The following is a 17,188-nucleotide window of genomic DNA, read 5'->3' as shown; positions in this document are numbered from 1 at the left end:
TCCGGGGTACTGGAACACAACTCTACAATTTCAGGTTACTTCTCTCTAGCCGCTCCAATACACCATAAACTAGAAAGGGATATCTATATGATGCATAAGAATAACCTCCAGGATAACTTCTTGACTCTGAAATCTCTCAGGCACTGGAACTTTATTTTGCCTCATTTTTCTCTTCCCCCTTTTGGTCAAGAAGGCTTTCTCAATCTCTTGATGCGAGGTCCTGGGATAAGCCTTCTGTCTCACATTGCCAGGAAGATTTACACCCCTGGGAGTCATATCTTAGGCAGGAGGGAAGGCAGTGAGTTCACATGCTGAGTTGGCTTAGAGTGAGGGGCCACATCTCAGCAGCAACAGAGGTTCTCTGGGGGTGACTCTTAGGCATAATTTTAAGTAGGCCTAGTCTATCCTTTGCAGGAATAAGTTTCTTAGGGACGAACCCCAAGATCGAGGGCTCGGCCTGTTGATTTGGTTGTCCCCACTGCTTGCCAGAAGGGGTTGTGGGAGCTCAGGCAAAGCAGACACTGACTGTAACCCGGCTTTACAGAACCCGGGCTCCCTTGAGGCTGATGTCTTTAGGTTCTACCCCCTTTATCACACTTCCTCATTGACATCTGTTGACTACCCAGTCAGTTCTCCCCATTACAGAAGATTCTACACTGGTCACAGACTTCCTCTCCACCCACACCCTGCCATCCTGCTGAGATACTTAGCTGCTACCTGATGAGCCATTCTTCTAATTATCTAGCCTTATCCCCTCTTTTCACTTCCTCTCTGTTGACCTTCATCCCCTCCCATGACCACTCCTTAAACTTAGTCACTACCTGGAAGTGTAGCTTAGGGAGTGAACGTTTATTGGGCACTTACATCACATGCCAGGTACTGTGTCAAATGTTTTACATGTGTTTACCCCTCACACAAACCTGCAAGGCTGGTACTGGTATCCTCATTTTACAGATGATGCACCCTCTCAGGAAGGTGAAGTCTCCTGCCTGGCTGGCACAGTTAGTAAAGTGGTTAGAGTTGGGGTTCTGACACAGGACTTTGTGAGTCCCAGAGTTAAAATCCCTCGCTTTAACCACAACACAGAGCTGTCGTCTGCATTTGGAATCCATTGTCCTGCCCTCTGATCTCAGCACCCACCTTCCAAGTCTGGCAGGCTGTCACCTGTAGCATCGACTCATAAAGGACTCCACGCCCTTGATCCCTCTGTTTGCTGCCAACCTGCCAGACCCCTCCTAGCTTCTCTCCCTTCCATGCCCAGCCAGAGCCTCCCATTGAACTGTCTGATCTCTCTTCCTCCGGCTCTCTGTCAGAGTTCCAGCAGGAAATGGAAGGGATCATAGTTGGGATTATAGGATGATTTATTGAAGAGGCTATTCCTAGAGGTACAGGCAGGGTTGGGGGATCTGGCAGGGGAGGTTAAGGCGGCAGGAAGCTGTGACCCCCGTTAAGCCCAGCGAGAGCCATGGAACAAGCCTGTGAGGGGCTGGAGTTGTAGAGGGACACGGCCACTGCCAGAGCCAAGGTACTGAGACAAGCTGGGAACAGGAGGAGGGATATCCAGAACACTTTCTTCACTCCCTCTCTAGTGTCCTGCTGGTCCCTCTCTAGTGTCCTGCTGGTGCCTGCCTCAGGGTGAAGTTTTAGAAGTCGGAGGGCAAGGGAGCCCTGCGGTGCTGTCTGTGTAGGTCAGCTCTCCGATGCCCATTCTGTATGGATGCAGAGGGTGGAGGGAGGATCAGGAAGGGCAAGTGGAAAATGACCAGCACACGCTCTTGATCCCTGCTGCCCCTCGCTTTCTGCCCCGTCTACCTGTATATTCCTAACTCTGGTCCAGGTGGCTGAGCTCAGCTCAGAGAAAAATAGTGGGGAAGTGCAGCAGAGGGATGCCACTTCATCTTCCTGGTTAACCCCTCTCCCTGAGTATTCCCCTAGCCCTACTTCTTTAACCTTAAACTGACCTCATGATTTCCTTCAGCTTCCTATTTAAACTTACATGTTTCCACGCCCTTATTTAGCTCACTTCTCTAGACTCTTTTCTAGTCCCACCCCTCCACCCATGCATTACCCATCCCATTGCAACTCCCCAGAATATTCCTCTGTCATTCTCCCCTTCTCTGTTTCAACAGTGCTTCCCTCTTCTCTCTCCCCCTCCTCAGGGTATAAATATATCCAAATTTCTACCACCTTAAAAACAAACTCACAGAAAGTCTCTGCCTCCCTATACTGTGCTCCTTCCTAGTGCCTGCTTTTGTTTGTTCTACTTATCTCATCCCCAGTTCTTGAAAGAACCAACTATCAGGGTTCTTTGGTTGCCAGCAACAGAAACCAACTCTTGCTAACTGAAGCAAGAAAGGAATTTATTGAAAGGAAATTATGGCAGCACCCACAGTAGAAGGAGAGACTTAAGAAACAGGCCTCTGAAAGGACAAACCTGGACAAATCAGGGCTTGAGGTAGCAGAAATGAATGACAGTTTCCTCAGAGCCTTGGCTAATGTATGAATCTGTTCCAACCAGGTTTGGGCCTTCTGTCACATAAGCTCACAGTTCACATTCCAGGGAGAGTGGCTGAGAGTATAGCCTGGTGGCCACCCCTGACCTGTGAACAGTCCTCATGGATACTTATGGAAATATATTTGGTAGGCCTAGGGTAGTTACCCAAAGGAAAATCAGGGAACCTATTATAGATGATGGGAAACTGGATGCTGGACTGGCAGAAGCAACAGATGTCGACAGTGACAGAGCGTTCCTGTTCACCATCCCCAGCCTTTGCTTCCCATCTGAGTCTCATCTCACCTCACATCGAGGTTGTTAATGACTTCGTTGCCAAACCCAAGGATTTTCCTGTCTTTATCTGTAGTTTTAACTCTATTGGCCACTACCTCATGCTTTTTGAAAATCTTTCCTCCCTCAGCATCCGAATACCATATCACCCCCAAACTTAGGATCTTTTTTAATACATGGGCAGGTACTGGAATCAAACCCGGGTCTCCGGCATAGCAGGCAAGAACTCTGCCACTGAGCCACCATGGCCTGCCCCAAACTGAGCATCTTAAAACAAAAAACATTCATCATCTTATGACTTTTGTAGGTCAGGAGTCCATGGGTGGGTTAGCCAAATGCCTTTCACTCAAGGACTCCCCTGTTCTACAGTCGGGCTGCCGGCAGAGGCTGTGGTGTCTTCTGAAGGCTCGGGTGGGTCGGGGAGATATCATGCTGTGGTTTTCCCAAGGTCAGTGTCCAACAGAATTAGAGACAAAGATAGAAACGGAGAGAGAGGCAGAGTCCTGGAGGCCATCATCTTTTTATAACCTGATCTTGGAATTGACATCCCATCACTTCTGCTGTATTCTGTTTGTTGGAAGGAGGTCCATAGGTGCAGCCCATACTCGAGGGGAGGAGATTGTACAAGGGTTTTCTAGCAGGAGGTTGGATCATTGGGGTCATCTTAGAGGCTGCCGATCACAGCTTCCATGAAGTCACATACTCTGGTTCTCTTTTTCCTCTCTGATAGCCTCCTCTGTGATCTATTTAGAGATTCTGCCTCCTCTACCATTCCCCTGGGCTCTTTCCTTGGCCCATAGTTCTTCTCACTCGACATATTCTCCCTGGGGGTGTCATATACACTCATAGAGTTTAGCTACTGTGTGTATGCTGATGCCCGTATCTTCAGGCCAACCCACTCTGCATGACATGGCATACTATCATAGTTTGCCAAACCCCATCCATAACCATTCCTGCCAACCCTAAAGAATACCTAGGGCAATGCATAAGATTCTACAAAGGTTCCATGCACTAGGGTAACTTTCCAGAAACCTACAACTTCCAGATGGGTCCCTGGACCAGATAAGTCCTGAAATGCAGAGGAGCCAGCCTTTCCAGAGCATCAGCTAGTTCCATCCCCCTATCCCATGTTATTGACAGCCCCTTCCAACCTAAAAAAATTAGAATGGGCAAGCCCAAATGCCCCTAAAGAGTGGGAGAAAGATCAGAGGTGATGGTGGAATTATTTAGAGATGGTAGGGTTTAGCAAATGAGTGTGACTGCTAAATCATTATATTGATATTTCTTTTAGTCTCCAGTATCTTAGAGCAGCTAGAAGTAAACACCTAAAATTGTGGAATTGTAACCCATACCAAACTCTGAAATCTGTTCTATGACTAATCATTGCAGTGTGCTTTGAAATTTATTATTTTTTGTATATATGTTATTTTTCACACAAAAAAAGTCGATTGTAATAATAAATGCATGGCTGTGTGATGGTATTGTGAACCATTGATTGTACACTTTGGATGATTACCTGGTATGTGAATATATAATGTGTAGCAATAAAAAATTAAAAAAATTGAGATATGCTCTGTATGAACATATAATGATCCAAGGTGTCTGATCGTTGGTTTGCGATATCATCATATAGCTGTTCATTCATCACAATAGATTTTTTGAACATTTCGTTATTCAAAAGGAAAATAAAAATAAAAGTAAAAAAGAACACCTCTCCCCCCCAAAAAAAAGAACCCTGTCGAATAAGTTCTAGACCTCCCGTTTCTTCTCCTATCTCAGTGAATGGCACCTCCACCCACCCAGATGTCCAAATCACAAATATGTTCATCATCTTCCGTACCTCCCTCTCCCTTACCCTTATATCCAAACATAAAGCCCTGCTGACTCCACTTACCTCTTACCCCGACTTTTTCATATTGGTCACCTCCTCCATGTCCCCACCATCAGTGTCCTAATAGTGAACTTAAGCATCTCTTGCTATTGCCACAGCTTCTTGATTTCTCTTGTCCCCGCTTACAACTGTTCAATGGCTCCCCATGGTCTCTGACATGAGAAGATGCTAATGGCCAGGTCCTTTCCCACCTCTCCAGCAGTATCACTCACGGTTTTTTGTTTTGTTTTGTTTTGTTTTTTAACTTTTGTGCGTGTATGTGTGAAGTGTAGTAACATATATGCAAAAAAGCAAAAGAAAAAGTATTAATTTTCAAAGTGTGCTCCAACAAGCAGCTACAGAACAGAATTCAGAGTTTGGTATGTGTTACCATTTCACAGGTTCAGGTGTTTCTTTCTAGCTCTCCAAAATGCTGGAGACTAAAGGAAATACCAATATAGTGATTCAGCAGTCATACTCATCTGTTAAATCCCACCTTCTCTGTTATAACTCCTCCTTTGATCCTTCTCCCACTCTGTAAGGATCTTAGGGCTATGCCCTTTCTAACTTTTTCATATTGAAAAGCATTGTCAATATATAGGATGGGGGATGGAATTAGTTGATATTCTCCAAAGGCTGGCCTCTCTGGGTTTCAGGCGTATCTAGCCTACAAACTCTGGAGAGAATGGGTTTCAGGAAAATAAACTTAGTGCATGAAAGTTTTATAGAGTCTCATTAGACCCGTAGGTGTTCTTTGAGGCTAATAGGCATGATATTGGTTGGGGTTTGGCAACCATGGCAGTTAGCAACATCTAATCTTGCATAAGAGTAGCCTCCAGAATAGCCTCTCAACTCTATTTGAACTCTCTTAGCCACTAATATCTTGTTTTGTTACCTTTCTTCCACAAGGCATTATTGATACCAAGGCACCAGGGCCAGGCTCATCCCTGGGAGTCATGTCCCACGTTGTCAGGGAGATTTTCATCCCTGAATATCATGTCCCCCATGGGGGGAGGGTAGTTTTCCTTACAGAGTTGGGCTTAGAGAGAGAGAGGCCACATCTGAGCAACTGTTTTCTGGAAGCAACTCATAGACATAATTATAGATGATTTTAGGTCCTCCACCTCAGAAATAAGTTTCATAAGGGCAAGTCTCAAAATCAAGGGCTTGGCCTGTTTTCTTGGGCATTCCTAATGTTTGAGAGAACACCAGGGTTTTCCCAGTCTCTTACGATTTTTGTTCTAGCAATCCCAAACTGCCTGCCTTTGCATGGCATACTCTTTTTCAGGCGCTTGCTTTTGTGTATGCTGTCCAATCAGATTTTAATGTGCCCCACCCCAGTCAGAACTATTTTAAAACTCAAGGAAATTTTATTAAGTTCCTCCAGGCTAGTTTTGTGTTCCAGCACACTGTTGTTGTGTTGTTTAACTTTTATTTTGCAGTAATTTCAAACTCACAGGACAGTTATAAAAATAATACAAAACTCTCACAGAGAGCTCCACACACTGTAGTTTTATTTTTTCTATTTATTTATGCATTTATTGGTTCACTTTCTACTGAACTGTAAGCAAGAACTGTATTCTATTCACCATTGCATCCCCATCATCTCCCATAGAGGTGGTACATATATAAGCACCCAAGCTTTATGTATTAAATGGATGAACGTATAAACTGGAGGTTTACGATAGCATATGATGATAGACAAGCTGGTTCTGATGTTAAATAGTGGTCCTCCAGATGGAGAAGTGCAGAAAGGGTATTCCAGTTACAGGGAACTGCATATGCAAAGACCAGAAAGTACAAGGAGACAGAGTCAAAGAAGTGATGGTGATTTGGTATGGTTGGAGGACAGGGTGCATGGAGGGGAAAGAGAAGCAGATGTTGTGAAGGACCTGAAAAGCTGGCTAAGGAGCTTGGATTTCATCCAATCAGCAGTGGAGAGCCCTGAGAAAATTTGAAGTAGGGGAGTGATTTGATCAGAGCCATGTTGTAGAAGGATCATTCTAGTGGCTCAACATGGGGGATGGATTAGAAAGACAAGACTCCAGATAGGAAGCAGATGCCACAGTATAAGCAGGAGATATGGAGGTCTGAGTTGGGCTACTGGCAGCAGGAAAGGTAAGAAGAGAAGGATCTGAGAAATGTTAGGTTCAACTCTACAAAATTGCTGGGTTTTGTAGGAAAAAAACCAGTTGACAGTTGGCAATTCCATATGGCCCAACTTAATATTAAGGAGGGAAGTGAATTAACTGGGTGGGATTGGGAGACTGATTGGATGTGAGGATGAGGAAGAGGAGGCTGTCAAGGTAGGGGTATTTTTACTCATTTAAGTGTCTGCTGGATGAAGGTGTCCCTGTGGGGCACAGTGGGGAAGGTGACATGTTTAGATTGAACATGCTGATTGGGAGGTGCCTTTGGGGCCTCCAGGAGGAGGCTGAGTTTCTGCATCTGAAGCTTAGGAGCTAAGGCTAAGCTGGAGATAAATTTGGGAGATACCAGCATAGAAAAATCAACTGTAGGGAGGTGGTGGTTCAACCCTGGGAAAGCATTGGAGACATCGAGAGAGTGATGCTTCTTAGATGCCAAGAAAATTTTCAAAATATGGTTCTGGCCATGTAGTTCAGAGACGGCAAGTAAGACTGAAAAGTCCCTGCTGAATTTAGTGAGGAGGATGTCTGGGGGCGGTGGGGTGGCAGTGATAAGAGGGACCTGGCTTGGGCTCAGGAGGGGCAAGAGTCTGTCCTTGGCGCTGTCCCCTCTTCCTCAGTAATGTGTCACTGTAGCCACCAGGGGGCAGCCGCCACTCAGAATCCAGGTAGGAGGGACTCACGGGGACCCTGCAAGCTTGTGGGAAGATGTGGGCAGGGATAAGGGTTTGGAGCCGCTTTTCAGAAATGGTCCATTGCAGAGGTTGTTGTCTAGTGGGGAAGGATGTCCCCATTTGAAGGGAGCAGGGAAGAAGTTCTGAGAAGGGCAGTGGGAAGGAAGCTTTTTCTCTGGGGTGAACAGAGGGGCAGATTAGAAACATCCAGTCCTATCTTAGTTTCCCTCTCTTGGGCATTTGGGGAAGGCATGTGGAGTTTATTCAACATGGTACACCATGAGATTTGCACTTTGTTTTTCCTTGACTCCCATTTCTTGCAATCTATATCTATATTGCAATCTATATCTATATTGAGACTCACATTTTTTTTTCAATAATTTCCCTGTTTCAATGAACTGTTCCTTCTTCCATTGGAAACTTCCCCCCACCCCATCCTTCAGGCCTTATCTCAGGTGTCACCTCCTCCCAGAAGACCTCGCTCACTGCCCCCTCCACTTCCTCTTGGCTCTTATAGAAGCTTCATTTTCCCTACCTTGAGTCTTAATGTTCTGACTAGTAGTCACTCATTTATTTCATTTTGATCTGCTTTATTATGGTGTAATTTGTATACAGAAAGTCTCCCAACTTTAAGTGTACAATTAGATGAGTTTTCACACACACACACACACACACACACACACACACACACACACACACAGAGTTATGTAATCACAACCACAACCATGATACAAGCCATTTCCATTTCCCCCAAAAGTTCCTTCCTGCCCCTTTGCTGTCTGTTCCCTGCTCCCAACCCTGAGATCCTGGCAACTGCCTATCTGCTTTCCTGTCCCTATAGTTTTAACCCATCTCTTAGAGTTTCATATAAATGAAATCCTACAGTATGTCGTCTTCTTTCCCTTTTTTTAAAAAACATTTTAATTGTGAAATATATATACACAAAATAATAATGTTCAAAGTAGTTGTAACAGTGGTTATAGAACAGATTTCAGAGTTTGGTATGGGTTACAGTTCCACAATTTCAAGTTTTTCCTTCTAGCTGCTCCAGCTCCATGACACTGGACGCTAAAAGTAATATCAGTGTAGTGATTCAGCAGTCATACTCAGTTGTTAAATCCTACCTTCTCTGTTATAACTCCTCCTTTTCCTTTGATCTCCCGTTCCTTTTTTTATTTATTTTTTACGTATTTTTTATTCAAGAAAACAAACAATAGACTTGGAATCACCAACAATGGATATCTTAGCTAGCTTAACCATAGGCATATTTAAATAAAGTATCCATATAATCATTGTAAAGCCTGTGTTTGCACAATAAGTTTCATAAACCAGTTTAAAATTAAGGCAACAAGGAAAAAAACTACATATTCAGATAGCAAAGTTCTTAAACTCTAAGTATTAAAAACTAACTTACATACCATTTGGTCAGCTGTCAAAGCTGTGAATGGTCTCCAAATATCAAATAGAAAGTTCTTACAAATATCTGCATTGCTCCCTTTGCTTTTGAGGCCCATCTGCGTTGCTGTGTAAATCAGTCACTGCTTATTTAGCTATTGTTCATTTTCCTCCCCAGGTGACAGTCTCAGGGGTGGGGGTGGGGGCAGAATGTGCCTTGCCTCTTTTTGTTTCTCTGGCTCCCAGTATGGGACACGGTAGTACTCAGTCTGTGTCTTGAATGGGATGGAATTGAATGCCCTTGGCAAGTTGATTGGAAGTGCTTCTGCCTCCTGGATGTGCCTAAAGCAGAGAACCTCCGAAAGGTGCCCCTGGCCTTTGTGTGGCCCCCCGGGTGCTCAGCTTGCCCTGCCTGCTTCAGGTCAGCGGGCTCTGCCCCTTTCCAACCGGCTTCCCTCCCCCTGGTCCTCGGTTCCCACCAGCGGGCTTGACCGCACCTCCATTGTCCCTTCCAGCCCCTCTGTCCTTTTGCAGTCTCTCAGCTCCTCCTCCCTTCTCTTCCAGGACTGTTCCCCCTTCCACTGCCTCTCCACCTCATCCTGGCTCTGTGTACTCTGTCTCTTCTCTCTGAGTCCCTTTAGGATACATGGAGGCAGCCGGCCGCTCCATCCTGGGGGAGCTTCATTATGATTTCTTTTCTAGGCATCAGCCTCCCTTGTCTCTCCCCTTCCTGCCATTTCCTGCCTTCCTGCTCCCCATAAATACCTTTCCCTGGAAGGTCCTTGGGGAAATCCCTAAAGTTTGTTCAGACCAGAAAATCCTCCCCTCTCTCTCCTGTCTCTCTCTCTTGGCACCCTCCATCCATCTCCCTTCTCTTTCCTCTGTGCCCCAGAGCCCTTCCCTCTTCTTGATGCCCTCGCCCTGCCCTCTGCTGGGCACTCTTCAGTCAATTTCCACCCAGCCTCCCTATCTCCTTTTCCCAGCCCCCTCTCCTTTCTCCTCCTTTCCTAGTCCTGCTGCTTCCTCATTTATCCTTTCCCCATGGGCTCTGTCCTCAGGTCTCCTTTCCTTATTCCCTGGCTCCAGATACAGCTTCCCTCCCTCTCTTCTTTCTTCCTCCTCTCCCTGCTCCATCTCCCTTCTTCTGGTTCCCCCTCTCCCTCTGTGTGCCTCCATTTACCTCATCTCAGCCCCTTTTGTCTTCAGGGTTGTGAGGGAGACCTGAGACATGTGATGCAGACACCCACCCACAGAGGTGACCACAAATGCTTGAGCAGGCACGCTGCCTTAACGAGCAGGTGCGCCTCCCTGGAGGTATGTTTGATGCACACACGCAGCTAAGAATATCCATCCACAGCCTACACTGTATCACCCAGTATATGCCGGGTGCTATTATTATTACACGTGTTTCTGAAACGTGGACGGGCAGAACACGGAGGGAGTGAGGACTGAGCACACAAGTTCATGTGCACAGGAAGAACCATGTGCGCGCGCGCACACACACACACACACACACACAGATGGCCCCTTACTCAGACATGCACACATACGCACTCCTCAGAGAAATCAATTACTTCGGCAACTGGGGCTCCTTTGGCAGCACTGGAGAAGATGTACAATTTCCCTGTGACATGTTCAGCATCCCACATCCCTCTTCGTGTGTGCCTAATGTGTAGACATGTGTGTATCAACCTTCTTGGACTCTTAGGGCTGGGCGGGGCCCTCAAGATCTTTTAGGACAGCCTGCAACCTGGGGCTTGCTTGAGCTTCTGATTGGATCTGCGTGTGATGAGCATGTGAGGGGTGTCTGCTTCTGCTTGATCTGCATATTCTGGGTGATTACACGATGTCTTCTGCACATCTGCCAGGGACCACAGTCACTGAATTTGCTGCCCAGGAAGCACATGAGCAGGTTTAGCATGGATCAAATCAACATCTTTGGGTCTTTAATATTGGTGAGCAGGGCTTAGTGTGTTCTTGTTATATACATAATTATCATGTGCTGGGTAGTTCTTAGAAGGGTCAAGGCTTCCCCAGGTGACAGGTCCTTTTAGGAGAGGGAGGAGTGGGGCAAGACCCGGGACTGAGGCGTTAGGCCCCTACCCTGTACTGGAGCTTCCCTTCTAGCAGGGTATCTGTTGGGATGCACTCAGTGCAGGGCCCAGTGTTCCTTCTTGCTCCTCCCCGGGGGTGGGGCAGTTCATGCACTGCCATTACACCCCCATTCTGGAGCGCGTTCCCCACTATGCCTTGGCATGCAAGCAGGCTGGGTGTTTCCTACATTTACTTGGGTCATCCGCCCACTATGGGTCTCGGGCACCTGCTCATGGTGGTTCTGCGTGCGTGATATTCACATGAGGTATGTCCATTAGTTTCATGGGTTTCCTTTCTAGCCATGTGGAATAGGTGCTTACTCCCTTTGCTTGTGTTTGCACGCACAGTGTGGGTCCTAGAGAGCTGCTGGGTCTGTGGGCACAAGGTGGTTCCCTGTCCCTTATAAGCTTATGCCATGGAGGCCCTGTGTGCCTAGTCTGCAGCCGACGGGGTAGGTGCTTCCCATATTTATTTCTTTTATGCATTCGCAGGGTGGGTCCCGAGAGCCTGCTCTGTTTAGGGGTCTTAAGTGGCTCCATGCTCGTTATGCACATACCACACAAGTCCCTTTGCGTGTGTTCTTGCATTTGTTTGTGTTATACACAGACTGTGGGTCCCAAGAGGCCTCTCTGTGTTGGGGCTAGTGGGTAGTTCCAAGTCTGTTATGCACTCACTGCACAGGTCCCATGTACTTATTTTGTACGCCCGCGGGGTAGGTGTTTCATGAATTTGTTTCTGTTATGCACTTGCGATGTGGGTCCTGCGAGTCTGCTCTGTACACGTGGGCACTTGGTCTTGCTCGTGTTTCACTCATACACCAGCCGTAAGAGTCGCATGTGCCCGTTCAGGAGGTGTAGGGCAGCCAGGCCGGTAACAAAGCGGCAGGCGGCTGTGGCTGTGGAGCTGAGACTGCGAGGCGAGGCGCACGCCCGCGCTCTCCTGCTCTCCCCAGCTCCACCCCCTCGCCCCGCTCCGGGTCTGGGTACCACTCTTAGCCCCATTCTCCACTACCTCCACCTCCACCCGCAATCCGCCTCCTCCCTGTGTGCACCGCCACGACCCCGCCGGCAGGGGACGGGAGCTATTTGCCCTGGCCAGACATGGTGCCCCTTTCCTCCTCACAGCCCTGCTTTATACTTCCTCCCCCTTCCCCCCACTGTACTGTGCCTGGCACAGGAGAGGTGCACGGTGGCCAGGAACTGTCCTCCTCCCTTCCCCTTTCGTCCTTTCCCCTCTTGGCTCTTCTTTCCCTCCCCTCTGTGCTCTACTGGTGGTCCTTTGGAACCTTTTGGTACCCTCCTGGTCTCTGCCCCTACCCCAGCCTGCCACTTTTCTCTATATATAGTCTGTTTTTATCATCTCCCGGCTGGTCCCTCTCTATCTCAGTCTCTGTTTCTGACTCTTTCTATTTATCCCTCTATCTCAGTCTCTCTATCTCTCGGTCATCTCTGTCTGTCCACCAAATAGCCTCTTCCATTGCCTGTCTTCTCTCTCTGACTCGTAGGTTTCTCCCTCTCTGTCTCTGTCTCTATTTCTCTGCATTACTTTGTCTAAGTCTCTGGCTTTGCTTTCTGTCTTTCAGTGTCTCTTTTTCTGTCTCTCTTGTCTGTCTCTCTGAACATTTCTTTCTGTCTCTGTTTCTTAGGTTTTCTCTCAGAATCTCTATGTCTGTTTCTCTGTGTTTCCTTCCATTTCTCACTAATCATCTTTCTCCTTGTGTGGCTTAGACTCTGTGCCCTTTTCTCTGTCTCTGTCTCAATCTCTGTATCTTTTGGTTTTTGCCTGTGTCTTTCTGTCTTTGCAGCTGTCTCCTTTTCTCTCTTCTCATCGCTGATTCTGCATGTCTATCTTTCTTACCTCTCTGTGTGTCTCTCTCTGTATCTCTCTGTCTCTGTCTTTCTATCCCTGTATCTCTCCAGCTCCACCTTGCCTCTCCATCTTCTGTTTCTGCAGATGGCTCTTTCTCCTATCTCTTATTTCTGTCTCTCATTTTCTCTGTGTAGGTTTCTATCTCTTTCTCTATCTCTGTGTATATCTTTGTATCTCTCCATCTCTGTATGTCTGCTTTTATATGGCTGTCTTTCTGGCTCTGCGTTTCTCTCTCTATCTTTGTGAACATTTTGTCCTTGTCTCTTTGTCTCTGGGTATCTCTGTGGTTCTTGGGGCCTCTCTCTGCTTCTGCGTACCCTCTGCTCCCTGCACATCTCCCTTTCTCCCCCTACCTCCGTCCCTGTATCTCTGTGTTTCTGTGTATCTCTGTCTCTTTGAGGCTCTCCCCCACCTCTGTGTTCCATACCCTTTCCCATCTCCCGTCTCCCTTTCCTCTATGTCTCTAATAGGTCTCTGGTATCTCTGTGAGTCTCTGGGTCTCAGCAGCTCTCCTTGCCTACATGTTCCTCTTTACTCCCTACCTTTCTTCCTCTCTCTTCTCTCACTGCCCCTATGTCTGTATGTTTCTGTGTTTCTTAATATCTCTCTTTGGATGTGTCTCTGGGTACCTCTCCTTGTCTCTGTGTCCTCTGTGCAACCTACACTCTTCCCTCTCTCTTTTCTCTCTGTCTCTGTGAGTCTCTGGGCATAGGGTCTCTCCCTGCCTTCCGCCACCCCTCTGTCCTCCACCCATTTGTTTCTCCCCCTCCGCAGGGTGTGTGTGTGTGTCTCTATGTCTCTGGATATCTCTGTGTGTCTCTGTGGATCTCTGGGCTCTTTCTTGTCTCTGTCCCCTTTTCCCTCCTGCCCCTCTCCCATTCTCCCTGCCTCTGTGTTTGCATCCGTTTCAGCATCTCTCTGCATATCTCGGAATCTCTGTGTATCTCTGTGTATCTCTGTCTCTGTGGTCTTGGGCCTCTCCCTGCCTCTGTGTCCCCTGCGCTCCCCGCCCTCTCCCTCTCCCTCTCTCCCTCCCTCACTCTCTCGCTCGTGCTCTCTCTCTGAGCATCCTTGGGCCCGGGGTTGCCATGGGGACAAGGTGGGAGCCGGGGATGGCGCGCGCCTGGGCTCGCGCCGGCAGCTCAGGCGAGGAGCAGCGGCCAGAGCAGCGCCAGCAGCAGGCAGCGAGCGGGCGCGGGAGCGGGAGCGGGAGCGGGGGTAGCGTTGGCGGCGGCAGCTCCTCCTCGGCCATCCCCTCGGAGCCGTGCAGCTGACGCGCATGGCGAAGACAGCGGCGCCTACCGATGGGAGCAGCGGTAAGGCAAGGCGGCGCGGCGCAGCCGGGCGGGCGGGCGGCGGGCAGCCTCCTCCTCTCCCCAGCTCGCCTGCGCGCCTGCCCGCCCACCCTCCCTTCCTCCCTCTCCCCTCGCAGCCCCTGCCCGCCTGCTCGCCCGCGCCGCGCTCGCCCTTCCATTTAAAAATCTTTAAAACTTTGCATATTAATATCTGCGCTTTGCATAATCTGACCCGCGCTTTATTGATTGCAAGAAGCTTAATGCAGCCGGCTCGGCCTATTGCAGAGCTCTCCGGGCGGGAGCCGGGTGGGCGCCGCTTGCTCCGCACCGCGCTCCACAGCTGCCCGCCGCCGCCGCCGCCGCGGCCCCGGCCCACTTGCCTCCCTCCCGGCGCCTGGCTGGGGCTTTACCCCCTGGCTGGGTATTTTTATTATTTGAGGGTCGGGGGATCGGCTTGTTGTCGGTGGCCGCGAGGGAAGCAAAAGAGATGGGGAGGGGGCAGGCTGGGAAGAAATGGGAACCGAGAAGAGGTGAAGAGGGAGAGAAAAAGGGGAGAAGGGGGCAAGAAAGATGGGGAAAAGGAGAGGCGTGGAGGGGGAGGCAGCAGAGAGAGGGCAGGCAGGCTAAGGACAGAGCTGAAAGGACGGAGGAGTGAGAGCAGAGACAGAGAACAGAAAAGAGGAGGCGAGAGGAGAGGAGGCTAGAGAAAGAGCCGGCGAGGTGGCCGGGGAGCTGGTGGCGGAGACCAAGCAGTGGACGCTTCGTCGCTCCCTCCCCAGGCCAAAAAAAAAAGGAAAGAAAAATAAAGAAAAAGACGAAAATAAAACACATCGCAGCCGGGCGACTGTGCACAAAAAGGAGTGAGCGAGGAAGAGAAGAGAGGCGAGGTGGCATGTCTTGGTCTGGCTGCGGCTCGGCTCGGTGGAGAGATCCCGGGGCTGGGCGGGATCCCTGTCTTTGACCCTGCATTTGGGGAAGGGGCGACTGTGGAGAAAATCAGTCGAGAGAGGGATCAGGGCTGCTGGTGGTGCTGCCCGGGTTTTTTTTCTTTCTTTCTTTCCTGGGGGTGTGGGGGGCCAGTTTAATGTGATGACGGTGAGCATATTGGTCGGTGATGCTGTCTGAAGCTCGGAAGCAAGCAGGGTGCATGGGGGGGAAGAGGTAAGAGGGCACAGGGAATGAGAAAGGTCTGGATGGGCAAGAATGAGGGGCGAGAGAAAGAAACGGGGTGTCTTGGACAGCACGGAAGGTGGAAGATGGAGAAGTCGGAATGGGGCTTGGGCAGGCGGTAGATCCGAGGCAGGAAAGATGGGAAGTGCAGCTTCAGGGCTCCAGAATGAGGTTGGGGAGTAGGTACTCCCCTTAGCTCTCTGGACAAAGTCTGTAACTAGGGGAGCCCTTTGCGGCCGCCTCCTCCTGCCCTAGCTCTTTGCCCCGTGATGGCGAACACTCTCTTCTCTTTTCTTCCCCTCTCCCCGCCTTTCTCTTCTCCTTTTTCTCCATCTCCTTTGCTGATTTCTCTTTTTCCTGTTTTCCAGTTCCTCTGTCTCTTTTGCTTCTCAATAAAAGCTTTTTCCTCTTTTCTCTCTCAGTTTCTCTTTTTTTCCTCTTTTCCTTCTCTCTGATCTCTTCCTTTCTTTTTCACCCTATTTTCCCTCCCCCCTTTTCCTTTTTCTTTTATTCTTCCCTCCCTGCCACTCATCTCCCCTGTCCCCCTATCCTTTATCCCCTCTCCCGCAATTTCATTTATTCATCACTTTTGCTGCATCTGCCTTGAACAGGATGCTGGGGAGAAGGGTTCGGTGCAAAGGCAGGAGGCCCCTAAGTTCCCACCAGAACCTATTCCACTCCCCCCCACACACACACATATTTCTACTCGCTTTTTTCCCTGCTGGGGTTCTCGGTCTGCCCTGGGGCTCCTGGCGCTACCTCTGTTTCCTTCTGGTTTCCTGGGAAGTCGGGCTGGATGTTCCCTGGGGCTGTGGGGGGAGGGGAGGATCTTAAATGAGGACTCACAGCTATGGACTCGTCCCCATCGAGAGACAAGGGTGTGGACAGAGAAGGAAATGACACAAATGGCTTGCACAAGTGAGGAGGGGAGGAACTGGGGTGGGGGCCCTCGGGGAGGGTCCTTGGAGCTTTTGAGTCCCAGGTAAAAGATTCTAAGAGAAACTCGCTGTGCTGTTGTCCAAGTCCCCACTTTCTCCCTTGATGCTGGGGCCTGCGGAATTGGGGAACACGCCTTGGATTTAGAGAAAGACCTAAACAGCCACTTAACTCAGTACCTTTTAATCTCTTGCCATCCAGTCAGGCAAATTCCCACAAGCTATCGTCACCCCACCCGGTGCACCACCCACCTAAGCCAGAATATGAGGAGTGGGCAGAGTGTCCTGTGGGGGGCTGGTGTGTACAGTCAGCCCATGGCGGCAGTGTATGTGTACAAGGCCTGTGTGCACCGTGAGAGGTGGGTCAGCAAGGGCTGGGAGCCTGGGTCGGGTGAGGATCAAGGTATGGGATCATGACATGTATTTTCAGTGGAGGGCGAGGTACTAGAGGTCCCCATGGTGGGCAGCGTGTGTGAGAGGGAGTCAGCGTGTGCATTTGTTTAGGTACACACATTGCGTGTATCCTCAGGAGAGACTCTCAGATTGTGTGTGGAAGCCATCCATGCGAGTGCGGGTCTCTGTGTCGAGTCTGCCATCGGAGGGGGATGCATGAATCTGTATATGTAGTGGGTTTAGAGTAGAGACCCCGCATGTATGTACTAGGTCTGAATGTGGCCTGTGCACACGGAGGTGCACAGTGAATGAAGTCGCACGTGGAGAAGTGCTGGGTATAATTTCTGGCATAGAACTATTACTGTGGTCATTGTTCTGTGAGTGTTTTGGAGTGTCCTGGGTAAGAGGATTTGTGTAAGCAGGTCAGGGGGTAGTGATAGAAAGGTATGAGTACCCAGAGGTTACAGGTGTATGGCTGGTCTCGGTAGAATTCTTGGCCAGGAACCCCAAAGCTGGGTTCAAGAAAACTACACAGGGAAAGATCCCCCTTCCGCAAAGTCT

This window comes from Tamandua tetradactyla, chromosome 16 (assembly GCF_023851605.1).
Source record: "Tamandua tetradactyla isolate mTamTet1 chromosome 16, mTamTet1.pri, whole genome shotgun sequence".
NCBI classification, from domain to species: domain Eukaryota; kingdom Metazoa; phylum Chordata; class Mammalia; order Pilosa; family Myrmecophagidae; genus Tamandua; species Tamandua tetradactyla.
Note: the sequence above shows the minus strand (reverse complement) of the source record.